This window comes from Ambystoma mexicanum, chromosome 4p, assembly GCF_040938575.1.
Source record: "Ambystoma mexicanum isolate Mex_15411 chromosome 4p, UKY_AmexF1_1, whole genome shotgun sequence".
NCBI lineage: Eukaryota > Metazoa > Chordata > Amphibia > Caudata > Ambystomatidae > Ambystoma > Ambystoma mexicanum.
The window spans coordinates 1,182,961,339-1,182,989,042 of NC_090927.1; positions in this window are offsets into that span (position 1 = coordinate 1,182,961,339).

Here is a 27,704-nt window from a genome sequence, read left to right on the forward strand (position 1 = left end):
TCAAATATGTACAATGCATATGGATGGCAATGTGTGTGAATGGGCAGCGTGAGTGAGAAGATGTTGACAGCTGTGTAGATCTACATTGCATTCAACGGTCTTGATGAATTTTAGTTTTAGGTTGCCTCCTGCACCAAAGACTTATAGGCTTTTAACTAACAGTTGTTCAAAGTAGTAATCCTAAGGAAAATGCAAGGTTATATGGGAAAATGCAAAGAATTGAATGCATTTTGAGTTTTTACAGGTTTTCGACTGTGTTAAGCCATGGACTTTTAGGTTGCTGGCTGCAACATGGACTTTTAGGATTCTATTCCTACAGTGTCAAATGTGATAATCCTTATGATAGGAAGGTGCAGTAGGAAATGTCTGGTGTTAGGTGAAAATGTAAGGGACTAATGCATTTTTGAGATTATACAGGTTTAGGGCTGCCTTCAGCTATGGACCTTTAGTTTCTGAGCTTCATCTACATTAAAAGAGGAAGAAATGTGTTGAGAGTATGGGTTAGAAGGACCTGTTTAGCGAATTTCAGGTTAAAAGATGTTTTCGATTGTGGTCTTTTAGGACAATGTCAATAGGTTCAAAAGCAATTGTGCAAGTAGGTATGTATGGTATGGGGCCTCCCTGGTTTGAGGGGTGGTCAATGGTTTGTGGCGACACCGCGTCAACACAATTGTGTGTTTGGAATGTAGTGGGACCTCTCCTTCTGTGTGAGATTTGGTCATTGTTTTTGGATCGCACTTTTTGGACATGGCAGAGCTAAATTGAGGTGAGGAATGGGTCAGATGTGTAAGTGAATAAGAGGGGGCACGCCTTCACATCACGTGATTAGGAGTTAGAGTATGGGCAGAAAGGGGGGGTGCCTGCTGTAAGATTGAGCGGATGCTGTTGGAGGCACAGCCAGTGTGTTAGCGGGATGCCCTCCGCCTTATTTTTGAGTTGCACCTCCCACAGAAAAGGTGCCATGTGTGAGTGTTCCCTGTATGTTTCCCTCCTGTGGATTTGTGTGTGTAAAGAAGGGAGATGTGTTGTCATGTGCGTGGTGTGAATGCAGGTGCCTGGGAATGCATGAGAGAATGTTTAGCTGTGAGTGTAGGAATGCCTGTAGTGAAGGCTCCATAGTATGTCAGTTGGAGAGCTCCTGGCCTGGGTGATGGGAGCCAGTGGTTCACACGCGTCATCTTGATGGATCTTAATGTGTATGGAATACAGCTAACTTATGGGACCTGACAGATGTGTCCCAGGAACTTACTTTTCTACAAAAAGGAACAGAAGGATGAGGAGGAGGCCAAGAAGAATGTGGGGGGAGGCGAGAAAGAGAGAAACAGAGTTAGAAAGAGAGACGGAAAAGGCAAACTGAGACAGAGACAGATAATTTAGATAGAACGTGAGACAAGGTACGATGAGAGAAAGATTTCTACAGTGTTTGCCCATTTAGGTAAATATTATACACGGAAATTGCACAGTGTACCTTTGGACTTTTCACATCATGTAACAAGAAAGAGTGCGAGGAAATAATGTCTTGTCACCATTGTACACAATGTGAGGCAATAGCGGTGCAATCGGTCTACAATCTAATTTATCGCTCAGGTTATCTAACTTTGAGAACAGAATGTACCATGCTACAGGTACGACTTACTGTTGGTGCTTCTCATGCTTAACTATTTGAACCTGTAAATCTCCCATCCACACCTCTCCTGTACTCTCCTCCCCTCTTCTCTTTTCTTCTGTCTGTTCTGCTCTTCCTTTCCTCTCCCCTCCTCTCGTCTCTTCTCCTCTCCTCGCCTCTGCTCTGCCCTCATCTCCTTTCCTCTTGTACCTTCTTCTTATCTCTCCCCCTCTCCTGTTTTCCCCTCTCCTATTCTCCGGTCTTCTCTCCTCGCCTCATAGCATCTCCTGCTCTGTCCTCCTCTCTCCTCTCGTTCACTCTTCCTTCCCTCTCCTGAGTGCCAGTTCTGAGTGCCATTCTTATTGCTTTTCGTGGGTGTTTTTCCTGTGGTCCTCAGTACATATCCCAACACCATGACTGCCCTCAGTGATGTGCACAGTGTCTGTCCAGCTGGGGGAGAGGGGGGGAGGTGGGGGGGGGGGGTGCTCAGTCTCCATCTTGATGATATGAGTGAGGCACTTGTCCTGTTGAGGTCCAGAACGTGTGTCCTGATGGCCTCTCGTGCAAGCCATCACTTAGATAACAGCAAACCCGACTTAAAACACACTAAGTAAACAAAGAAATTGCTAAATACAGTTCACTTTCGTCTCCATTCTTACAAATCGGCACTTCACACACACTCTTTTCAATTCAATACACTGATGCTATTAGCATTGGCAATGCTTGTTAGCACGAGCTAAAGAAGGATTGACCTTGCAGAGCGTTTAGATGTCACTGCATTATGCGCATGCGTACAGTGATTTCCAAGAATGGAAGAATTTCCCACATAAAAAACAAAGGCAATTAGTTGCCCCCCAGAAGGCTATTACCCCTTTTCATAAATGACCTCATACTACCTTTCCTAACCTCTCCCACTTTTTAATTCTCAATTTCTGCTAACTTTGATGAGTCTGAAGTGTGGCCAGGGCCAAGTGGCTGGCTCAGGTGAACTTGCATATTGAGCAACTGCCTGATGAAAATGCAAGGCAAGCCAGGCCTGCTCTTTTTGGGCAGATTTTGGCTGACTTTCGTTCCTGCCCACTGCTTTTAAGTGGGCAGGTACTTGCCGGTCCTGAGTATCTGCACGTCTGTATTTGAAAGACAAAGTGTGGCGGTTCGGAAATAAGGATGCCGGTCGCTCTGAACCGGCACCCTTTCCCGACTGCCACACTCCAACTCTGCCTACCTGGGCTGTTGCTCAATGGCCCTAGTAGGCAGAGATGTCACGGAGGCACCAGCACCGTTAGTAGGAAGCCAGTAACTTTAATGTGGATGACCAGCACTTCTAAACAGTAAGCAGGTACTCTGGTATAGTGAGTACCTGCACTTCTGTGTTTCCAATTCGTCCACTGATCCCGCCTAAGTAAATTCTGCAAGGGTTTTCATTCTATCCAGCAGCTGTGGGCTGTCGTATTTGTAGTGCGCCCTCAGCAAACATTCTCAAGTTTGCCTTTGCCGGCCTGGGGAAGGGAACAGGATGCCAATGTAAATGTTTTTTGGGATGCTCAGTTGCAGACTGGTCCGAGTGCCAGGAAAGGTCGAGAGGCTCCAAAATCTCCTCACGGCCACTCTCCCAGCTGATAGGAGCACCGGAAGTGACGGGGACGGAAGCTGGTGTCTTGCTAGGCAAAGTATGGTATAGGCATGCTTGTGTATGTGTGTTTGGGTTCAACATAAATATGTTCACGGTGAAAAGGTAAACAGTGCAGATCATTTACTTAAGGTACGTTATTCATTGTAAGTGTACTGTTTAAAGTAGGAACATAGCTGCGGCCTGTCAAGTGAAAACACATGCTAAAACACATGTACTGTTTTCCATACATGTAGGGATTCTGGCACAGGTGTCCTGATACAATAAATGGGTTGGATCTGAGAGGATGAAGTGATGGATATTGTAAATATGAGGGAGAGGATGTGGCAGAAGAAGGTCTATTGCACACGCCTGTCTCTAACAATGGGCCTCATTACGACCCAGGCGGTAAGTTACCGCCTGGGCCGTGACTTTACCACCATGGCGTAAACTATGTTTACGCCATGGTGGTTGGCGGACTTACCGCCCCATTCCGAGGTTGGCGGGGCGGTAAGTCCCCAATCCCCATTTACCCTTCCCCATTCCCATTTTTGCCCCATAGGGCATAATGGGAGTGGGGAAGGCGTTAATTACGCCACCGTAAATTACGGTGGCGTAATTAACTCCATGGTCCCTTAGCGCCATGGATTTTAACACCTGCTAAAAGCAGGTGTAAAATCCGCCATGGCGCTAAGGGACCTCGTACTCAGGCGGTAAGGGTCGGCGCTGTTTACGCTGCCGTAAACCCCTTACTGCCTGGGTCGTAATGAGGCCCAATAACTTCAAGCAGGATGTCTTGTCACGCCTTGTGTTGTTGTGTGCATTTAATTCTTGCAAGCAAATCCCAGTTGTGAAGCCCAGTGAATATATGTTAGGTCTACATTTCTTTCCATTCTGGCACTTGTAGGTTTTCCTTCAAAACCATACTCCTGCTAATTTTGGTTAACAAAATGATTTACGTACTTGTCTGGCAGTTTATAAATGTGGTGTGAGTCCTTTATAAGTCGGCTCTATCAAAACAAGAATCCATTTTGCTCTTTAAGCAAAACATTAGCACATTTATGAATCTGTGAAAAGATGTGTGATCAGGTGTACCAAGGACAGAGTTGAGTTACATCTCTGCTCCAGCTCTTAACTAAAGCTTGCAGTCCTGGGCCAATCATTTTGATCTCATTATGCCACGTCTGCCAAAATTGAGATGTCACAAATATGTTTTGATGTTGTGGAGATTGGGCAGGCAGAATGCCACGTATGGGTTTTGTGTTGTGGGGAGGCAGGATGACAGGTGTGCGATGCGTTTTGTGGAGCTTGAAGAGGTGAGACATCCGGTTTGGGTCTTGTGTTGTTAAGTGAGAGCCAGGTTGCCAGGTATGGATTTTGTGTTATTGCTGGGTGGAGATGCTGGAGTCAAGGTGTAGGTTTTGTGTTGTTGGGGTTGGGGATGTAGGACGCCTGGTTTGAGAATTTTGTTGTGTGGAGGGGGCAGGAGATAATGTGTAGCTTTGTTACCCACTTGGCTTGTGTTTGTTCTCTTTATTGTTCATAATTGACTCGGCTCTTCCCAGTTCTCCGGCTCCCCTAACACTAAGAAGGACATTGAACTTCTAAATTCAAACATCCCATGTATATATTTTCGGAACTTTTAGTTGTAACATTGGCATTCTAAACAAGTATGTAGGAAACCAATACTTTTGGCATTTGTGAATGTGTTTTGCATTATACATTCTTCATGCAAGAATGTGGGTGAGGGCAGACAGCTGTGCGCTTGCCAGGAAGGGACTGAGCTAGGGTGGGTGATTGCAAAAGGTAGGCTAGACAATGGTTAGCTAAGGCAGGTGGGGTAGACAGAGGTGAGATAGGATGCCTGGGTGGGGATAGGCTGGGGTGAGATTGGGTGAGTGGATAGGCGTAGGCAACAGTGAGCTATGTTGGTGGGCCAGGTTAGGTCGGTGTAAGCTAGGTTGGTTGGGTGTCCACCAGGAAAGAGTGAGCTAAGGTGGCTGGGTGATGATAGGCAGGAGTGAGTGAGATTGGGTAAGAGATAGGCAGGGGTCAGCAAGCCAGGGTCGACAAGCTCTTTGGCTGGGGTGAGCTTTGGTGGGTTGGCCTGGGTAGGCAGGGCTGAGCTGGATTGGTTGGGTGTTCCCCGGGGACTCAAGGTGTATTCCTCAGCAATGTGCATCAAAAGAATATAAAGCGTTCCACATAGGTGGTGAAGTCTCAGCTCACTTCTTGAAAAGTCAATATCAAGGTAAAGATCTGATAATCACAGTTCCACCAAAAACAAAAGTTCTACTGAAATAAAGACTTTCCACTTCCTCAGAATATCATCAATGTCATTCTCAGCCACAATGCCTTTTCACCACTTCCATTCATCCAAAAAGACTTGACACAGTTCAAAAAGAAATACAACTTCTAGAATGTTAATGGAACACAAGTATTGGTTAACAATTGTGATTCGTCTATTCAGGTTAAAAATCACAGTAGGTATATTTGTCAGGATGACTTCCTATTTCTGCTGCTTCTACTTCAACAACTTCACTTCTACCACAGTTTACCATGAGGACATTCCCCTTGACCCCATAGCATTCCACTTCATTTGAACTACTGAAGTCTTGCATCCACTGACAACCAAAATATACCACCACAGCTTGAGTACTTTGCATTTTAAAGACGGGTTTGGACAAGATTCACTTTAAGGCACTGCAACACCCTAAAATAGGCAAGGCACTCTTTCTCTGAATATCTCTTCAAAGGGGACAGCCTTTTTGCCTCTCTTGTATGTCTACAACCACAACAACTTCAGTATTTTATATAAGCAGAAAGGTTTCCCTTCCCCAAATTTGACTTCACCTCTTTGCCAATGTCAGCCACACAATTACCCAGAAGCCTTGGTGCCACTCTCTTGGCTTCAGGTAATGCTTGCACACGTGTATTTTAGGCAAGTTTGATCTTTTATTGGGCTCACTGTAGTTGTTATAACAGTTTCTGGATTTTAGAAAAGCTGCTTTAAATCTCAATAGGAGAATACTCTTGGCTTTGGCAATGTGTGTGCTCTTTCCAACTGCAGATATAGAATTTCAACACTTGACTTCTTTTAGCAACAATGATTGTTTTTTCAATAAAGAGGTAAAATTCACTCTTCACTTTCAAAACAGAATTAGGCAGACGCTACCACGTCTTCATGAAGTTTAAAGGATTCAAGTGTTTAACAATGGTGTTCCAAAATATGCGTTCTGCTTAATGAGAGACATGCAACAGTAAAGTTTACTCTTCGTTTGGTAAACTAAATCAGGTACACGCGACCACTACTTCATGGGATTAAGAGCTTAACAATGTATTTCGGTAGTATTTACCTTCAAATGATCCCTTGTTACTAAATGCCTCAAACCACTTCAGCTCACTTCTGCTTCTACGTGTGCGAAGAAAAGGCTGGATATTGTTGCCGGCAGTGCTTGCGTAAGGAATCAGAACACCAGGTTTGACTCACCGGCTTCTGTGATCCTTGTTGTGCGGATTGCTCGACTTCCACTACTTTGGGCACAACTTCTACTACTTCGGGCTTCACAGGGACCCACACCCTTCCTCTGCTCAGGTGTCGATCAAGGAGCCCTTCTGTCTCCTGAGACTTGCGACTCGCCCACTACTCCTTGCTTCAGTCTCCGGCACGTTTACTGAACAGCAAACAGAGCAATCAGGCTCACATGGGGATGGACAGCCTCTCTGCACAACTTTTGCTGCACAGTCTCTGCACTTCAGCGTTTGGGGGAACAGGACCCTCTCAGAAGAAGCTGGTGAAATCTGCTGTATCCACGTTCCGCCGTGCCTCTGGTTCTTCCACGTCTGTTTGTTTTGCCAGCTCCATGCCTTCTTCTTTCTGCTTCTACTACTACTGCATGCACCCCAGTCACAGTTCCAGTCCTTTCCTCTTGCCTGCACCTGAGGGGGCCTTTTAAGACTCCCAGGTTCCTTCATGTGTGGGCTGTTTGGCCTAATTGCCTGACTGTTACTACAACATGCCTCTTCAGCCCTCTTCCTCGTCCCAGTACTCATGGGATTATGGGTATGCAACCCCCAGTAACAAAGTTAGTTCTTTTAGGTGTTTGTTTGACTTTAAGGGTAGGTTTACTTCCTTTAAGGTTATTTGAAATTAAACATTTAGAATTCCTTAGTATGGGGAAGACAATTTATTCAAGGCAACATTTCTAGATTCCTTTACATTATATCTTTGGGAGTAAGGAAGGTGTTTATCCTGAAATACTTTAAAGGATCTTTCCATTGTTAAGGTTTTCTCAGATTTTCTGATACTTGTGTCCAGAACCCCAGATTTGATATGTGGGTCAGGGACATTATAATGACAATAAGCCATTACCTGTTTTGGAAACCTGGAAAGGTGTTCCTTGTCAAACAACAAATACTGTGTCTCATCCCACGGGATCTCCTCACCACCCTGGGCCTTGTCCCCTCCCAGGTAATCCTCCTGCAGTACACCACCCCCAAGGTCGGGATCAGGAACTGTCTGCCTTTCCCTAGCCATCTGGGAGGATACTTAAGGCAGAGTTTTAGTGAATGATGCATGGGATTCATCACAGTAGGCTGTGATGAATTACAGTGTATGGGGAAAGGTAGACCGGGTTAAGCTAGTATGGGTGGTGGGGGTAAGGCCTGGGTATGTGATGGTATAGGTACGGGTGAGTTAGGATGGGAGGGAATGGCAAACAGCCTCACTCCCTCTCTCCCTCAATGTGCCCCACTTCCACTACACATGCCCCTCTCCCAGTGTGCACACCTTCTCCTAATACAGACACCCTCACCACATGCACATCCCTCTTCAGCAGGACAGGGCACGTTCGAGCAACAGATCCCAAGTCACAGCCATCGAGCGTCAGCTCCCATTTGCTCCAGGTACAAAATGAAGTTTAGGGAGTGTCACGTGATCAGCTGATTTTGCTTCTGCAATCTGGCACACAGACATTATGGGATCCAGGTGAGAGAAGAGGTGATTGGGCGACACGAGAACAAGAGAGTGGTGAAAAAATAGTGCAGATCATGGAGTGGAGGAAGCAGGGAAGAAAGGTTGGATGGAAGGTGCCAAAGATGAACAGGATTTGAGAAAGATCGTGGAGGGAATGCAACCAAAAGAGGGGAGCAAAGGCAAGACAGTGAAGGGGATGATAAGGAGTATGAGGAGGAAAGGAATGGGTAATGATGGGGCAAAAAGTGGGTATCAGGTAATAAAATCGCGGCAAAAATGTTGCTGGTAAAATAAATCGCAGCAAAAATGCTGTGGTGTGACCCGGTAAAGGTGTACCCCATTATACCAGTTAAGGGGAGCGAGGGTTGCGGGGGTGTCCCCTGCTCCCTTTAAATGGTATAATGGGTCTGGGGGTTGCGGGGGTGTCCCCCGCATCCTTTACATGATCTTGGTGGCAAAACCACAGCATTTTTGCCGCAATATTTTGTATTCACAAACATTGTTTCTGCAATTTTAAGACATGGAACCAAAAAGTGAAAGGGCTGAGGTGAAAATGAAGATCAATTTAGGAGTGAGGCAATGCAGTGATAAGGAGACGAGTAAAAGAAGGGAAACAGTGGGGGAAGTAAGGATTGGGTGCAAGGGGAAGGTAAGGATGTGATGATCAAGGGAGTGAGAGACGGAGAGAGTGAAAGAAAAAGAGGGAGAAGGTGACCAGGGTAGCAGTAGGGCAAACTATCAGTGTTTGCACCTCCAGGACTAAATGGTCAGGAAGAATTGCCCAGGGAAGTGGCTTCCTGTTATTCTGCAAAAATGGTCTTGTCAGAGTGTCGTTCCATGTAGACTTGAGGCCCAAATCTCCTCAAACCTGAGGAAGCTCTCTGGCCCCCAACAACCCGGGGTCTCCTGAAGACATGTCTCAATGGGTGCAGCTGTGCCACTATAGGCAACTACTTCATAGACTGCATCTGAAAGTCTTTGCTAAACAGCCAAAACTCAAGCAATGAAACAGTCCTTCTCCTTCTTCTCCTTCTTCTTGGGACGGCTCCTTGAGGGCTGGAGAGATGATGTTCACCATTAATCACCCTTGTCAGCCCTTGTCAGCCATGCACCTCTGCTAAAGTTCCACCCACTTCCCAGTGTCCCTAACATATTGAAGGAGGTACCTACACTGCTTAGCCTCACACCCCATCTTGAGGTGAAGCAAGTCAGATATACTCTTCACTGCCACTCCGATGCTATTCACCCGGGCTATTAGCAATTTCCTCTGAAGTCTGAACTTATCACATCCCATCATATAGTGATCCACCATTTCTGGGCTTCTTCACACCTCACAGATCTCAGATGGACTCTACCAATCCTAAGCGTCTATCCTTTCAAACCTGCATGCCCCACTCTTAGCTGATTCAAAATAGTGCCAACTCTGCATCCCCCCCAGATCTTTTACACTGAACCTTCATTTGTACTGCCTACAAGTGCCTCCCCTTCCTGCGCGTATCCCATCTGCTTTGCCATTCTCCCTTGACTCTGCCTTTCACCACCACCTGGCCTTCAGACACACTTAAGGGGATCTATATGTCTACTACCTTCATAGCCGCAGCCCTGTCCACCAACTCATTTCCCAATATCCCACAATGACTGGGGATCCATGCCAACTCAATCCCCATCCCTCCCACTGTGCATTTCTCCAGCCGCTTTCTAATACGCAACACAATGTCTTTTCTATCACCGTTCCATTCCTTTATAGCTTGTAACACACTCAATGAGTCCACAAATACCAATACTTTTGCCAGTTGCTCCATCACTCTAACCACTGCCATATTCACTGCCATCAACTCTGCTGTGCCTATGGAAACATTATCTGATAACCTCGCCTTGTTACACTCCTCTCCCTCCTTAAACTAGTAAGCCATACCTACTTGTCAGGGTCCCTGGATCATCGCATAAACGTGTACACCTACTTAACCCCCACATACCCAAATGCCAATGTTTTTATTTCCCCTCTATCACTCTTTTTTCACCACTACCTTTGTCAATTCTAAATAGATTTTCGGTTCAAGTAACATCCATATTAGAAGCATCACTCTAGTCAACATTCTCCACAATCTGTAGCATCTCCACACCCAGACGCCTCACTAACCTATCAGCATGAAACTCAAAGGTCCCACTCTTCTCACCCAGGATTTCACCATTTGTACACAAGTTACCAGTTAACCTCCAGGCACTTTTTTATTGGGTGCCACTCACTGCAGGAGTAACATTTCAACCAATATTTAACACACAGTTCCACCCTCCTTGGATACAAGGGCAACACCACTGCCAACACCTTCAATGCTTCACTAGGTGATGACCTTACAGTGCCTGTCTCAATTCTCAATGCCCTTGCCCAAACTCTATCCAGAGAGCCAAGCTGAGTCTTGCTGCAACTAAGCTGCAGTTGAACCCTGTATTCCAACACACGCCTGACCATTTAAAAAAACAGCAGCCTCAAGCTCTTTTGACATCCCCCACTCTTGTCAGACACCGCCCTTAGCAGATGTAGGTGTCCATTACACTTTCCTACCTTCTTATCCACATATGTATTCCAATGTAAATGCTCATCCAGAGACACTCCCAGGTACCTAGATTATGTCCCTTGTTCTAACACAATTCTGTGCAGTCTAAGGTTCTGGTTTACTGCGGTTCTACATCTATGAAACAGCATACAAACTGATTTGGAGCTAGACATCGTAAAACCCCATTTCGTGCACCATCCTTCCATGACATCCAGTGTCATTTGCAACTTCTCCTGAATAATACCACCTCACTTGTTTCTCACCCATAGCACCCCATTATCTGCATAGAACCCCACCTTACATCCACACTCCTGGACCTGTCCTATAAAACCATCCGCCGCTATATTAAAGAGGACATGACTAATAGCACCGCCTTGAGGAGTCACATTCTCCATCAGATATTGTATCTCTCACTTTCACAAGTAACACTCTATTTTCCAAAATATTCTTCACACAGGCAAATTATTTCCCTTGAACACCTTTCTCCTGCCAAGCGTAGAGCAGACCTCCTCTCACACCATATCATAAGCATTCTCCATGTCTACGAAGATGTGCCTACCATTTCACCGCAGCTGAAGGCCTCTTCCATGTCTGATGTCAGACCAATCATGGCACCCATAAGTGACCTATGTTTTTCGAAATTCATGCTGGAAAACACTCAGTATGCCCTCTTACTCCAGAAAGGAGAACAGTCTTTCACATACCATTTTCTCCATTACTTTGCATACGACAGACGTCAGGGCTATGGGTTCATAATACCACAGGAATTAGCTGGTTTCTCCGGTTTCAAAATCTGGAGGATGACAGCCCTCTTCCACCCAAGCGACATTGTCCCACTGGCCCACACCATATTATAGAGTCTCAACACTATCTCCAAGTGGTTATCCGGTAACTTCTGCAGGAAGACATATTACAAACCACACTCTATTGGGCTTTAGTCCCTACTCCCCTTCAAGGTTCTCCATAACTCCCACTTAGAGAAAGACACTTCCTTACAGGGCGTCCACACCTTTGAATTCTCCAACACACTCACATTTGCAATCATGAAATTTGTCATCTCTTGTCTAGCTGCCAGAGAATAATTACACGTACTGTGCACCCCCCAACATGTGCCCCTTAATGCATTTGCTTTACTACAATCATCGACCAATTGACACCAATTGTCAGTGATGAGTCGGATCTGATAAAGCCATCTCCGCTGACCCAACATACCTTTAAATGTCACCCATATCTGCGCCATACCCGTATCCCCGGAAAGAGTACTGCAATATTCCCTCCATTAATCTCTTTTATGTGACCTGATTACACGTTGGGCAAAAGCCCAGGTCTTTTTAAATGCCACCACATCCTCCACACACTTGGAGAGCAAGGCCTTATTCCATTTCCTATCTCTTACATCCGCTGAACATTCTGATGACCACCACAGGACCTCTGGTTCCCTAAACTGCTTTCTCTGAGCCACAGCCAGTTCCTCCACTACATTGTAAAACATGTGCACTATTGCTTGATCCAACTCTTCTATCGTGGAGGGCAAGTGTGAACTCTGCCCTCTACCTTCTCCACTGTCAACCATGAAATCAGTACACCTCGCACAAAACTTTATTTAAAGGTTACAACCAAGGGGCAGATCTGGTCGCTATTACCATCCTGACGCTTACCTCCAGGGCAACAGACCCATGATCACTCCCTCCCATCCATCCTATCCTTCCACATGCCTAAGCAAGCACCAAACTTGTCAATGCCCACGTCAAATCAAGGCAGGACCCTTGCCTGTAGTGACATCCATCCTTGTGTATTTTTTAGATTTCAACAATACAAGGCCACGCTCTTCTGCCATCACCTCAAGTCTATCCCCATTTATGTCTGCCACAGGACTATTCCAAAAGATATGACTATTGAAATCACCACAGAATATGAAATTGCCCCCTTGACCCAGGGTGTACTGCAATGCCCCTATTTCAAGGGGTTTGCATGTGTTATAGAAGTTGAGCACAACTATCGTTCCATTACCCATTGGTATTTTTATTCCCATAAATTCAATATCCCCATCAAAATCAACTACTGAGCATTGAACAGCACTCTTAACCAAAATACCAACACCACCACCTCTACCTACTGCTCTGTCCTTCCAATACAGCACATACCATAGAAAGTGAAAGTTGAGACCGTCTCTCAACCAAGTCTCCTGTATACACATAATTTCCACATCACCCTCTTTCAATAACTCTCTCTTCAGCTCCTTTCCATTCACCAATAAACTCCTGGTATTCCACTGCCATAGTGTAGAGGAGGAGCCAGGTACCTCTACCGGAGGTTCCGCCCCTATTCTGCCTACATGTTGGCAACCGGAAATTGTGACATGTGCAATATGAGTAAGAATGCCAATACCACGCAAAATTCATGAAACAAGGTATCCGTTGAGAAAACCCTATATGTATCCATGAAGAAATTATGATCTTCTGAAGGAAGTTCCGAAAGAAGTGTGAAAATGAATGAAGAAAGAACTGGTGACGTCACATGAAGTTGAGGTGGCTCACACAGAAGAGATATAAATGAAGTAAGAATATAGACCTTATAAAACCTAATGGTGAATTAAGGAAGAATGTAACATTTCGCCCCTGAAATGAACATTGCATGTGCAAAGAAGCACCGAAGAAAATGCAAAACCATTTTACAAATGTACAGACGCAGTAAGAGCCTTGCCATGTACTCGAGAAGATACAAAAACGTGAGCGGCGAGCTCAGATTCTGTTTGAGGTATAATGATAACCATTGAGGCTGCCACGATTTCTTAATTTAATGGTATTAAAATACAACGAAGAACTCGAAAATGTGGTCTCCAGTCACATGATCCGATGAGAATTGACTTTGGGTCGAGTTACAACGAGACCAGAAGATAAAGCTATGCTTCAGTCCCTTCTATTACCAGGCGCAGTGAGCCTGTGTAAGGCCAAGTTCAGAGGTATTAATTGAATGGCAGACCGCAGGAGTGATGATGAATGTTGGGCTAGTTGGGTGGGGAGGCATGACCAGGCCGAACACCCAGCACCTGGAGTCCCAGTTGCGTGCTGCTGGCGTGTGGAATCTTCCAGAAGGTTACAAGTGTGCCAACCAATTATAGAGGGCCACATAGCAACAGCCCTATAGTTTGATAAGCCAATAGTATGTTGTATATTCTCATAATACGGACGATGACTTGCACTTGGAATGGGCTTAGTTGCCCACCTGACCTTAGAGATCCAATCACATCCTTGTATCCCATAGAAAACATACATAGATGTTCCCCGTTGACCAACCACAACCCCTAGTAGGTTTTCTTATTTTGCCACGTATCCTGACGTCACTCATGACGAATATTTAGTATAATGGCAATGTTTTTATGAATTATGTTGAGATAAGTCTGTGCGGCGTCCGTTGATGTCCGTTGTACTCCCTATTTTAAAGACTTATTATTAAAACAGCTTTGACTTTTGCCAACTTCTTGAGTCAGACTGATTATTGATGTTTGAGTAAGATCTGCACCCCCATCCATCTCAGATACTGTTACCTCGTCTTAAAGGACCCGTTATCCGGGTTCAATAATTTCACACCCCTGAACTATCATGGGTAGCCTCACCTCCACTCATCATTATGTGCACATCCCTGTCGGTGAGATTCCCTATCTTCAAAAACATCTTTTTCGGCCCTCACGACCGCCTGCTTTATGTCAGATTTCAGCCGTCATCATGTTAATGGTTTCAATGATACAACATAACAAGTCCTCCATTCTGACATTAAACCCCTGTCCAGACCCCTCGCCACTCATATGGCTCACTTTTGTTTTCAGTACTTTCCAGGCCTCTATTTGCTTAAGGCAACCTCTATATGAAGCAACGTGTTCACCACCACATTTACAACACTTTGGCGTATCCTCAGTCATACATTTCTTAATATCATGGGGCCCACCACATTCACTGCACTGCTTATCCTTCCTACATGTTCGTGCCACATCGTCATACTCCTGGCGTTTATAACACTGAAGAGGAGTCGGGACATACTGCATGACCCTAAAGTGCTGATACCCAAAATACACACATTCTGGGACCATGCTCACCTTAAACCGCAGTGCTACAGTCTTGGAGCTAGTGCCTCCATGAGGGGTTGTTCTGCTCAACCACCACACTTCCAACACCCCCCATATCTTGCAGTGATCTAACTTTATTCTTATCATGTATTCTAAGTGGAACTCCATATATCACACCTTTGCATGTAAACACAGACTGTTCCATCACAGTTATAGGGTGTTTCCCAAGGCTAGCTAAATCCTAAGCTTTATTCCTGGTTTCCTCACCTACACCTTTTACCAACAATCTCTCTCAACTTATCACCTGCACATGCGGCACCCCACCAATCCCTTTCATTACCCATTCCGAAATGACAAAAGGGATAACACCACTAAGATCTTTATCAGGCTTAGCTGACTTAATGACCACTCACCAGTCCAGAACACCCTCCATTGGCTCCTCTGTTGGCTCCTCCCCAGTTCCACACTTGCTATCAGCTTTTTCACATTGCTGTCCATTACCTGCCTTCCCAACTTCCTCAAACTTCCTATCCACTGGGGACCTGGTGTGGTACTGTTCATTAGTACCAGCCCCTTGCCCCCTTCCCTTCTCCCCTTGACACTGCTTCCCAGAGGAACACCTACTGAAGTGTTACCTCTACCCCCTCTCCCACAGCAGTCTCCCTGTGCCACATTCCCCTTAATATCTTCTTTTCTCACTCTTTCCACCACCTTCCTTTTGCACCCCCTTGTCTGTCACCCCTCCACTGTACTCCTATGTACTGAGATTCCCCTTTTTACTAAGTGGCTCTCCGTTCCGAGCAGCAAGGAGGGCTCCATCTTCCATTCCCTCCCCTACTCTTCCCATAGCAGCCCTGTCAGTGAACTTGATGCTTCTCACGGGAACTTCTCCTCTCCCCTCCTTTTCCTCTCCCCATCCTGCTCTTCTTTCCCCTGACGTCCGGTGCCGCCCTCTCACTTCATCAGAGAAGCCCCAAGGACCACCATCATAAACAGAGCAAAAGGAGACAGAACCCCTCCTCAAACACCACAGACTGATAGTGAATTGCTGAAGAGTGATCCCCTGAACACTAAGCTAGGGAGACCAGTTTTTAAAAATAAAAAAACTGGACAGGACACAAACATGAAAATAGAAATCAATGCTGACAGCAGTGGCTGCCAGAACTACAACCAGGCTTTAAGTTTCACAGTAAAGTGCCCAATTATAAAATGTATTTAGTGTGTCACAAATAAGCTATTATCTTGATTTCTTAAAATGCCCATTGCAAACCCTTTCTTCTGTACTGGGGATTTTATTTATTTATTGGGTATTTATAATGTGTCTATACAGAATGTGTTTCAAGGCGCAACAAGACAAGAGGTTGGGGGAAAGGGAGGACAAAACCAAAACGATCCCACTAGGCATTTTAACATTCGCATCGTTCAAGTGCAGTAAAGAGAAGGCCAGTGGAGAGGGAGGGGAAGTGATGGTCAGGTTGGAAGTGCCCCTAAAATAAAGTTAGTGCCGGGGGAGGACAGGTAGTCTGATCCAGGGGAAAGAAGAGAGTGCAGGGGAAGGAAAGTCCACGAGCTAAGTGCAAGGTAAGTTGCTGGAAGGGCTACAAGGGTGCAGGCCCAGCGACGCTAGTGCGGGGGGGGGGGGCCTGAATGCCAAGTGCAGGTAGGGGTCGGGGGTCAGAGGAGATCAAGTGCAGGGATAGACTGGAATAGGTAGTCCTAGTGCCCTGTAAGACTCTGGAGAATACAGACAGCCAGTCAAGAGGTTGAAAGGACATTAGCAGGGGGGTGGGAGAGGGAAGGAAGAAAAGAAAAGGAAGGTCTTGAGAAGCTTCTGGAACTTAAGGAGTTCTGGCTCAAGTCTGGGAGGGCGAGAGAGGCCATTCAGAGGGAGGCACCTGTGGAGGAGAGGGAACTAGCCCCCACTCTCTGCTTGGAAACGTGTCTGATCTGCAAAGAGTTAGAAATGGACAATCAAAGAGCTCTAGCATTGAGGTATTCAGGGAGAGAGAGTTGGATGTAGAGGGGTTCCAGGCCCCTAAAAGCCTTGAGGATGATGCAGAGGGTCTTGAACTTGATCCTTGCAGCAACCGGGAGCCAGTGGAGCAATTTTAGGGCTGGAGCGATGCAGTCCCTGGGCTTGAAGCCAAGGACAAGTCTTACAGTCATGTTCTGGATAAGTTGAAGGAGGCAAAAGGAGGATTTAGGCAGATTGAGGAAGAGGGTGTTGCAGTAGTCCAGCCTTGAGAGAACCAGAGCTCTGGAGACATTGAGTTTCTTATGGAAGGCGAGGAAAGTGAGAATGCCTCTGAGGAGGCGCTGCTGAAAGTGGGTCTTCTTGGCAAGGTCGGTGATGTGAGGAGCGAAGGAGAGAGAGGAGTCGAAGATGACACCAGGGTTTTTTGCCTCACAGGAAGGTGAGGGAAGGGAGTCCATGGAGGGCAACCAGAGTGTGGTAGGGAAAGAGGGAACAGGGGTCGCAATGAGAAGGAACTCTGTCTTACTGGCATTAAGACAGAGGTCGTTAGCAGTGCACCATGTCTAAATAGTAGACAGGCAGTCAGGAATGAGACAGGAAGAGGAGGAGGCAGTGGAGGGAAGTTTGAAGAAGAGCTGTGTGTCATCCGCATAACACTGGAAGTTAGGAGAGAAGATGGAGATCAATCGGGCTGGATAGGCCAGGTAGATGTTTTAAAGCCAAGACGAGAGGATAGAGCACTGAGGGACACCGCAGGTAGAGAGTGAGATGGTGGAGAGAAAAGGGCCCAGTTGAACCTGCGAAGGTCGCTCTGAGAGGAAGAAGGTCAATCAGTCCAGAGCCAGGTCCGTGATGACAAGGGTATCACAGAGCCGATTTATCAGGGTGGCATAATTGACTGTATCAAAGGCAGAGGAAAGGTCAAGAAGGATGAGATCAGAAGTAGAGCTGGAATCAAGATTAGAGAGCATGTCTTCACGCGTTTGCAGGAGAGCTGTTTCCATGTCTTTGGCAGCTCTGAAACTAGACTGATGCTCATAGAGACAAACAACAAATTCAGTTTGGTGGATAAGCTGGGAGATGGCCAGCTTTTCCAAGAGTTTTCCAAAAAAAAGGGGTGAGGGGAGATAGGGTGGTAGTTTGCCAGACAGGAAGGATCGGCAGAAGGCTTTTTGAGGAGAGGGTGCACAAGGGAGTGCTTGAGGAGTGATAGGAAGGATCCTGTGGCAATGGAGTTATTGCAGAAATCAGCCAAGGCTGGAGCAAGGGAGACAATATTGTCCTTGCTAGCTCTGGAGGAGCAGGGGAGCACCTATTTGGATGCGACTTTCATATAGCAGACTTGTCTAGAAACCACATCAGGTGTTATGGTAGAAAAAGAGGGGGTGAGTTGAGAGGGGGGCAAGGGAGGCCTGAGAGTGAGGGAGAAGGTTGAGGAGTAGAGGAGAGTAAGGACAAGATGTCCAGAGTTTTGAGATGAAGTGAGAGGCCAGAGAAGTGCAGGGGGCCAGGGAAGGCAGAGGAGAAGTGGAGACTACAGTAAGGTTGGCAAGTTCCTTGCAGATTTTGAAAAGTTTAGCCATGTTGTTAGTGGCCCCAGAGAAGCAGGCTTGGTTATAGGGCTTCTTCTTCGAGCAGATGGAGAGTCTGTATTGCCTTTGGAGTAGGCAGCAGGCCAGTTTGCGATTCAGAGCTGCCAGGACGGAGTCATACCAGGAGTTGCACTTGAGGGCAGGTTTCATGCGGATCCTCATGACGGGGCAAGGATGTCCAGAGTGTTGGAGATGGAGAGTTGAAGGTTAGTAAGGGCTGTGACAAAGTAAGAGTCTTTGCCAGGAGTAGGAGGGGGGAGAAGGTGGCGGCAAAAGTGGCAACTGACACTCGCTTCATAGGTCGAATGACGGAGAAGGAGGCTGGCAGTGTGGGTGGGGGCTTAGCCTTAGGGCCCAGGAGGTCCAGGTGATAGGGCAGGAGAGCATGATCAGATCAGCAGACAGGAGTAATGAGATGGTTGGAGATGGGAATGTTTGATGAGATGAGAGCATCCAAGGTGTGTCTGGCTGAGTGCGTTGGACCAGAGGGAAGAATGGAGAGAGAAAGAGTGTCACATAGGTTGCAGAAGAGCCCAGAGGCCACATCAGGAGAGTTGAGATGATTATTGAAGTCTCTGAGATGGAGTAGCTTGGGGTAGGAGGCCAAGAGAGAAGAGGTGAGGTCGGCCCATTCTGGGAGGAAGTGGGAGACCTGTCCAGGGAACCTGTAGATGATGACCAGAGTCAGAGAGAGGCCAGGAGAGACACCAAGCCTGCAGACAAGGCATATGAAATAGGAGTAGGCCCGAGTAGGTATGATAATAGTAGGGACCAACACAGGGAAGATCAGGGCAACTCCAAACCAGACCGGTTGGACCTGGGCCTAGAGAAGATCTTGAACCCCCCAAGGAGGAGAGTGTCAAAACCTGTGACAGAGCTGGCAGTGAACCACGTCTCTGTGACAGCAAGGACGTCTAGGTTGAGATCTTCAAGTAGGTGGCATATTTCAGAGGAGAGTTTGATGGCAGAGCGAGAGTTGAGGGTAGCTAAGTGGAGCAGGTTGCTACTTTTGAATGTCTTCCGAGGAAGGGTACAGGAGGGTGGTACACACATCAGAGGTGGCAGATGGGCCAGAGGGGTGGCAGAAGGAAGAGTTTCAGGAGAGGGGAGGAAGTTGATGACAGACAGAAGACGCACATCGAGAAGGAGAAAGTTGGGCTGAGAGCCCTGGACCATGACAGTGCCATTTAGGTGTGACTTGTGATCCTTTCCACCAATGCATTGACATAAATGTTGTCTATTTGCTTCTCATTGATTTGATGGTTCTAATTATGTGAACCTTTGTAATGTACAACAATGCACTATTTTAAACTATGTTCTTCCCATTCCACTTGTGGGACTACATCTGCAGAACTATATCTTATTACCCACAAACTGGCGACCGCGTCTGACATGTGTAATCTTCTGGTGACTCACTATACTAGTTGGTCTTGCTATGTTATACACATTCGACGTAATCATTTTCTCTGGACTACAAATATATGGGCAGTGATTTATGCTTTGCGATTAACTATGGTTTCTATGGTTTCTACATATTTATTATACTAAAATGGTTGATAAATTGGGTTGTGACATGATTGTGTCTGCAATAACTTAACTATGTTTTAATGATCAGATGATCATATTATGCCCTGATGATGGACCTCTTATAGTCCGAAATGCATTGGCCATCGCTGCATTTGCACTAGGCTCTAATTAATAGACCAAAGAAATCCTTTGGAATAAGACAGTATCAAGAATCTTTCTTTGCAAGAAACGTAACGCAGAGATGACATGAGATACTGTATAAAATTTGCTAATAAACCAAAGAGTGGATATTAGGAAGTGCAGACCAAACCAAAGACATTAATGATGAACATAGAGGTCAGGAAGGATGCCAAGAGTACCTCCCAATAGTGCAACCATTATTAGGAGAGGAAGAGAAAGGGGAGAGCAGAGAGACCATAAGGGGAATCCAAAGGTCCGGAGAAGGAACGACAAAGAGGATGTTGGTGAAAGTCTGCCTGGAAGAAGCAATGACATCGGTGTCAGCGATGGGCAGGCCTGGATTGGAGACCAGGAGATCCTTCTTGAACTTTTTCCTTCCAGACTTTGTCAGAGGGATAGGATAGGTGATAGAATAGCAACTGGAGAAGATAGGGGAGATTGAGAGCACCATTGAGATTGTATATTCATGGCGACAGTGCAGCTGCTGAAGACCCTCTCCCCAAAACCGGGCTGGGGTTTTCAAATAAAAAAAAAGACTCTCAGGAAGGAGAGCAGAGAGCACATAATTCCCAGATTCCAGGTCGCCCTACATCAAGCCCTCTTCATTTTAAGGTGCCCAAAAACTCACACACTGCAAAAATGGATCGACACATGACATTTTCATAAATGTTGTTCCCACAAAGCATGCTCTCCCCAATACGTCATGCTGTTGCTCTAAAGAGCACACCCCACAGCACTGCACACTGACCCCAATAACTGGCTATTACCTCCAATTTCACAAATTGCTCCCCACACTTCTAACAGCACTGTGGCCAATTATCGGGGATTGACCTAAATCCTGCACACTGCATTTGTAACACTGAATACCTCAGTCTTTCTTAATACACTCAATCCAAGATTGCAAAACCCCCAGCAATGCACCACGGTCCTATCCAATTGCAAAATGCACTCACTAACAGTGCACACTCAATGCCACTGCACACTGCCACAGAACTGTAATCTACCCCAAAAGAACACTTTGCCTATAGTCCCACACAATAAATTCCAACATTTCCTCATAAGTGCACAGCATTTATAACACAGTCTACGTGCTGCATACCACACCCCAACAAAGCACAAAACAACTCAGCACTGCACATCAGGCCTCAACATTGAAAACGGGCAGTGCAAAGGTTTAAAGCTCCCTTCAGCTCCCACACAGCCTCATCAAGGAGCGTTGTGCCAATGCACACTGAAAGCACATCAGTGACAAGCTGTACACTTAACCAATACAGCACATTGCACATTCCAACTGCATACTGCCGGAAGCACTGCACAATCTCACATTCTGCACATCACACAAAACTCCACTTGTGACAAATCAACTTCCAGGGTACCAGTAGTCCAGGGGTGAAAATCGGTTTCTAAACCATCAATGAGCCCCACAACTCAAATACACCAGAAGGGATCCGGGCAGATTGGAATAACAAGCAAATTATAAACCATGTCCAATTTTGGTAACGTGGATGGAATGGCAGGCTTATCTCTGAAAGGTTGTGGATCTTTGGTTAGTTGCAACACAGCAAAAATACATTTTTTACCCAATGATAAAAGGAGTGCCCAGTCAAGGTTGTTTTAAAAATATCGAATCTATGTGATCACTGCACCACCCGTAACTGCGGCAACGAAAATGTCGATGCAATTACGGCATGGCGCAGTGATCAAATAGATCACTTTACCCACATCCGCTGGCCCGCATTCCCCTACCGACTCCCAACCCCACTTACCTTTACAGCGGCACACTTCTGTGTGTGCAACTGACTCCCTGCTATCCCTGCGGCGTCGGTTCCTCCCACTTACGTGGGTCGGAGCTGACACTGCAGGGTGCTTTTTAAAAAAATTACTTTCTTGTCCCCTGCAGTCCCCGACTCCCGTTACTGCACCCAAGGAGAGCAGGGGACACCCCCGAAACCCCACACTGCTTGGGCGCAGTAACGGGAGTCAGTAAAAAGAAAAACACCAAAGTCACCGTCACTGCATAGTTGCAGTTATGAGGTCAACAATTTGGTGCATTTCCAAAATATCTACTTAATTAATCACAACAGACAGTCTAACAACACCACAAAATAAAACCGTCCCTGTAAAGGAATGCGGAGGACAGACAGTTTCTAAAGAAGGAAAAGGACTGCACTCTGGAAACTGACATGAAAGTAGTTGGTGTGGCTAATAACCACAGCAGTTTAAGGTTTCTTGGCTTTAGCACAAAGGGAGAAATGTGTCTTAATATGTTTCTAGGGGCCTTCTGTGAAGGACTAGGGGACAGGAACACAATGTACCTTTGACTGCTGTTGTTGCTAGTGCTCAAAAGGGTCGAGTCAAGTTCAGGGTGTTTTGCAGGCTTCTGTGACAGAGTTTGAGACAGGAGTCAGCTGCGGGTATCAGACAGCAAGACGGTTCGGTGAGCAAAGCTGGACGAACGGCTGCAGGCTGGCCTACATGGTGGCTGGGGGTAAGGAATCATTGTCTCAGTGCTGATTGGCAGTTCTGAAGCACTTTTCGAGACGTCTCAGACGTCTTTAAGTGATGGCAGCTTTACAACGGTCAGCAATGGTGTCGGTTGTGGATCGAGGAACTCGACTGGCTCGAAAATGTCCTTTAAGGCAGACGTCATTAGATGCTCATTGAGGCACTTTTCACAGCTTCTTCAATGGGCTTGTGTTGTCTTTTAAGGTGGGCGGCCCACCGCTGAGGAGTGTGTTGCAGGAAGCTGCCTTGTCCTTGGATGTAGGTTCAGAGACCTTCTGCCGCAGAACTAAAATGGCGGAATCCTTATTTCAGCAGAAAGAGCTCTGGGCTCACTCCCTTGTGACACTAAGTCCCACCCATCTTCCTGTCTGCTGTTTTCAAAGAGTCTCTCCGGTTCATGGCTCTCCATGTGTGGTGCCTGTGAAAGCGGCAGGTCTCCCATGAAGCTGTGGCGAGACCAGGTTCTCTGGCTCCTGCAAAGCACATTCTCGTACCTTATGAAAGGGGTCCCCCTAGTGGGGTGGCCTACTTTTAACAACAATCCCACACATGACAGCTCACTGTCATTAATACTGAGGTTGGGAGCTGGCTTCAGGTTGACACAGATGCATATGAATGGTTGTTGGGTTTCCTGTCTCCTTTGTTAACCTCTAAAGCCAAGCTCCACGCGTGCCTGTTTGCAGTACCCTTTATTGGTGTGTTAATCACTGCCACCAGCTGCAGGGCCTATCAAAAGAGCAGGGCAGATCCATGGAGCCTTTGTTAGTTAATCAGGCTGGCCGTGGCCCACCCCCTCCTGGAGATGACATAGTGCACTCCTGGCCGTAACATTCCCACAAAATATGATAGGGGTGGACTGTGACTGTAGGCTGTGTCCACCCAGAGTACACAGGTCTATGAGTTTGTCGTGGTGTGAGTGTGGCACACAACGCTGGAAACCAGAGTGTGGAAAAATAAAACAAATCCTTTTATTCAGGAAGCACGTTGGTAGGTACAACTTAATAAGAATGAACTCAGTTAGACCTTCAAGTTCAGGTAAGTTGTCCCCTTTTGGAGGTAAGGATGTCTTCACCTTTCTGAGATGATGGGCCTCATTCCGAGTAGGGCGGTAAGGGTTAACGGTCACCGGTAACGAGACCGGTGCCGTTAAACCCTTACCGCCCTACTACGAGTTCCCTTTGCGGGTTCTCCCTTAACGTCTGCTTTTAGCAGGCGTTAAGGACGGGACCCGCAAAGGGACTTTAGTGCTAATAACGGTACCGTAATTTACGGTACCGTTATTAGCACCTTCCCCATTCCCATTTGAGCCCTATAGGGGACTCAAATGGGAATGGGGAAGGGCCTTGGTGAATGGGGAATTACCGGTCCCTCCAACCTTGGAATGGACCAGTAATTACTCCATTCACCAGGGCGGAGTCGGAACGATTTTGGAGGCAGCCATGCCGCAAATAGCGGCGTGGTTACCTCCAAAGTCGGAATGAGGCCCGATCTGGCTGAGGGCCGTAATAGGCCCAATGGTACTTTTCTTCTCCTTCCGGAACGTGTGTCTCCTGCAAGAGTCAGAGACAGAATGCCACTTGGTAACAGTTTGGCAGATCTTTATGGGAATGACTTGTGGCTCCGGCCAATCACAGTAGTTGTTGCTGTGAGGATGAACTGGCTAGCCCCGCCCCCTTTCTGGATGATGGGCTCCTAGGGTCGCCATATGTCAGAAAACGCTCCAGGTCTCGTATCACCCCTGCGGTTCACGTTTCTCATCCTCACCAAAAGCTTCTGTCCCGTTATACCACCATACGGAAGGCGGGCTTGCGGTATCCACGCTCTACGCACGGAACACAATTGCGTCGGGAACGCAGTTCCCGACGCCTCACGTGGAAGTTGCCATGGAGACTACGTCAGTGGACGCAGCATCTTCCACGTGATAGAAGACGTGTTGGGTCACGTGACCATCTTGGTGCCGGTACTTCAAGTACTTAATGGTCTGGCGCCCACTTCTCGCTGCTTCTGATCCAATAGTGACAGTGGTTTTTTCTTGCTCGGATTTTGTGGTTTTGTTTGATCTCGGATTACGTTTACTGGATTGCTCTTGGATTACCCTTACCTGTTCTGGTATCTTGACCTCGGATTGTTTATGGATTATTCTTGCCTAGTGATTTGGTTTTGTCGAAATCGGACCTCAAGCTTGGGTGACCTCTTACCTTCTTTCTTTCCTTCCTTCCTTTTCCCCCTCCAAACCCTTCTCTATCCTTCCCCAGGGTGCTGTAGGCGTCCTCGTGCCGGCGGGTATAGGCTCGGTGCTGGACTAGAGACTTCCTGAGCACCTTTTAGGCGTCCTCGTGCCGGCGGGAATAGGTGGTTGCTGGACTAGTGACTTCTTACACCTTGGATTGTTTGGTCCACCGAACAGAGGGCAGATACCATCACTGTTCCTACAGGAAAAAAGAAGGACTTGCCAGAGACGTTCACTTCCAGGGAAACCAGGGTAAGAAACCTACCTTTCCTTACCATTTTTTTTCTTTTACTCGTTCTCTGGTACTGATTGTCTTTCTCTTCTTCTGGTCTCCAGAGTACCCCAGTATAGAGGACATTCTTGCATGAAACACTTCTGGTTAAACCGTTTTCTGCAGGTTAGTCTGTTGAGATTTTGTTACGTGTTCTCTTGAAAGGGGTGTATTTGATTGTAATCAGTATAATATTCTGCAGTTGTTGGACGGAACCTGGAACCATCATCTACCGGGTAGTTGCGGGCCGCTCAGCTCTACGATCCCAACGACTCTACACCATCTTCCGATCAATTGGATTCTTAGACTGTCCTTTCGTACTCCTGAGAATCACATTGGTAGGAAGAAATATATTCTTCACGACAGGTCAACGCGGAACCAGGCTCCCGGATTTCTGACAGAATCAGAAGCCTTATTATGGATGCCGCGAATGACCCGTTGGCCGTTTTGGTTCAGTTAGTGGCCGACCTACGTGCAGATATGACGGCCACCCAGGCTGACACCCACCGGCGCATTGATGAAATGCAAGCTGGTATCAGGGAAGTGGTTACAGGAATACCGTCTTTGGCCTCCGCTTCCGCTTCAGGTCAGGCAGGGCCTTCGGTCAGACCTGATTCTACGCATGTGTACATGGCCGCTCAGTTCCCGCTTGCTCCCCCAGAAAGGTTTACTGGGGATCCAAAATCCTTTCGGACATTCATTAACCAATGCAGACTGCATTTCTTGTGTCGGCCTACCTCGTTTCCTGATGCGACTACAAAAGCAGCCTTTGTCTTATCTAACCTTGGAGGTATGGCCGCGGTTTGGGCGAATCCTTTGTTGGAACAAGGCAGCCCGCTGTTGTTCGACTGCGATGCATTGATCAGTGCTATGACGAGGGTGTTTGATACTCGCTACAAGACTCAAGCCACGGATCTGGAGTTGCTGAATCTCCGTCAGGGGGACACTCCTTTATTATCGTATTTGGCTAAGTTCAATCAGTTGGTGGCTGAAACTGGTTGGCCGGAAGATAAGAAAGCCGCTCTGTTCTATAAAGGACTGTCGGATACGTTAAAGGATACCATAGCTACGGTTCCGGTGGTTCCTACGTCCTTTCCGGATTTCTTGGATCTAGTACTCCAGATTGATGCCCGACGTACCGAAAGAAAGGGGGAGAAGAGAATGATTACGGTCAATACCACTATATCCCCAATCCCTGTTCCTGGCGGTGACGAGCCTATGCAAATAGGGGCAGTTAGGGGCCCGTTAACGACAGAAGAACGAGAACATCGTAGACGGAACAATCTGTGCTTTTATTGTGGTTCCTCTACTCATCTGCTTAGTGCATGTCCAAAGAGACCCCGCAAGTCGGGAAACGCCAAGGCCCGGTCGTAGAAGGAACCCCTACGCCAGGCCCTTCCCTGCAGGGTTCCTCGTTGTCCACGCCTTTTTATATTGACGTCACGTTGAGCTACGATCAGGTCACTCCTTGGAGTTCTGCAGCTGTTCTTGACTCAGGGGCAACCGGTAACTACATTGATGCCCAATACGTTCGGAAATGGGGTATTCCCTTGTTGTCAAAAAGTGTTCCGGAGGTAGTCAATGCGGTTGACGGTTCAACCCTACTTTCGGGGCTTGTTACTGAACATACCATTCCGTTGTTGTTAACTGTTGGCGCCGAGCATTCGGAAATCATCACATTTGACGTCATTATGGCACCGCAATACAAACTCATCCTGGGTCTACCGTGGCTCAAGCTTCATAACCCGGTCGTTAACTGGGAGACCGGGGTTATCGCTTTCAGTGCTCAGCAACGTCCTCGATCTTGCAGTTCCCTAGAGTCCATATATGTAGTACCTGAAGCTCCTAGTCGGGCGTTGTTGAACTCTGTGGTTACAATCGGAGCTGTTGTTAACACCGTATTACCTGTCGAATACACAAGTTATAAGGACGTCTTTGACAAGGGGAAAGCAGAGATCCTGCCGCCTCATCGGCCCTATGATTGCCCCATTGTTCTCAAACCGGATGCCAAGACTCCTTCGGGACGTATCTATTCCCTTACACAAAAGGAAGAAGTCGTCCTTAAAGAATATTTGGATAAAGCCCTCGAGTTAGGTTTCATTCGGCCTTCTCACTCTCCGTTTGCTTCACCGCTATTTTTTGTACCCAAGAAGGAGGGGGACTTAAGACCTTGTATTGATTATCGAGAACTCAATGCAGGTACTATCCGTAATCAATACCCGATCCCGTTGATTTCTGTCTTGCTGGATCAGTTAGGGTCTTCAGAATTCTTCACCAAATTAGATCTAAGGGGTGCGTACAATTTGGTCCGGATACGTCGAGGGGATGAGTGGAAAACAGCCTTTAAGACACGATATGGCCTATTTGAGTATTTGGTGATGCCATTCGGGCTTTGCAATGCCCCGGCCACATTCCAGAATTTCATCAACGACGTTCTACGCGACATGATCGACAGATTCGTTATTGTCTATCTAGATGATATACTCGTCTATTCTCCATCCATGGAAGATCATGTACGTCATGTTTCACAAGTCTTACAACGCTTGCGGGAGCATCATCTTTTTGTCAAGCTGGAAAAATGTGTATTCCATGTGAGTGAGGTCGAGTTCCTTGGAT